This window comes from Tachyglossus aculeatus, chromosome X4 (assembly GCF_015852505.1).
Source record: "Tachyglossus aculeatus isolate mTacAcu1 chromosome X4, mTacAcu1.pri, whole genome shotgun sequence".
Lineage (NCBI taxonomy): Eukaryota > Metazoa > Chordata > Mammalia > Monotremata > Tachyglossidae > Tachyglossus > Tachyglossus aculeatus.
In genome coordinates this window covers 52,501,993-52,502,763 of record NC_052098.1, presented here as the reverse complement: position 1 = coordinate 52,502,763, position 771 = coordinate 52,501,993, and the positions used below count along the sequence as shown (strand labels likewise).

Below are 771 nucleotides of genomic sequence, written 5' to 3'. Positions count from 1 at the left end.
AGACTGTGAGCCCCAAGTGGGACAACCTGTTTTCCTTGTATCTACCCCAGCACTTTAGAACAGTGCTTATCACATAATAAGCGCTTAACAAATGCCACTATTGTTATAATTATTATTACTGAATCCCCAGGCCTACGTCCTGTCCACTAGGCCACATTGCTTCTGAGTAAAAGCTCTGATGCTTTATAGTCAAGATGGGTTTTTTTTTTCTGTAGGCTACTATCACACCCCCTCTCAGGGTCACACCTGGAGAGTTTCCAGAATTCTACCAGTCTTGATTACAGGAGTGAGAGTCAAGCAGAGGCATATCCATTCCATTCTAGCTCGGGCAGTGGCTAGTGAGTGGAAGGCAATTTGCTACAAAGTCAAAACTCACCTGTTCCGGGCAGCAGCGGCATGGGAGAAAGCTGAGGGTGGAGACTCAAGTCTAGCATGCAGAAGGAGGCAGTGGTAAACCACATCTGTATTTTTACCAAGAAAACTCTCTGGATCCACTACCAGAACTATTGCAGATGGAGGTGGGGCATTTTGGGAGAGATGTGTCCATGACGTCGCTATGGATCAGAGATGACTCAACAGCATAAGACAAGATACCATCACACCAGTCAGCTCCAAGTCACCAAAGGTGCAGAATGTACCGAGCAAGCACTCATATGAGGAACTGGACCAGTTATAAATCCTCTACCACTACTGGTTTAACTGGATCAATTGGAAGAAAGAGAAGAGTGGGAGGAAAGAATGAAAAGTCCATCTTTTCCAAAGCAGTCAGAC

General features: G+C 45.5%; 1 non-coding gene across 1 annotated transcript; it reads left to right on the top strand.

Moving 5' to 3' along the window:
• The first annotated feature begins 228 nt into the window (after nucleotides 1-228).
• LOC119948443 lies at nucleotides 229-365 on the top strand. Its single transcript, XR_005456838.1, has one exon. It is a non-coding gene; the product is annotated as a small nucleolar RNA SNORA7 (small nucleolar RNA).
• Nucleotides 366-771: the final 406 nt, after the last annotated feature.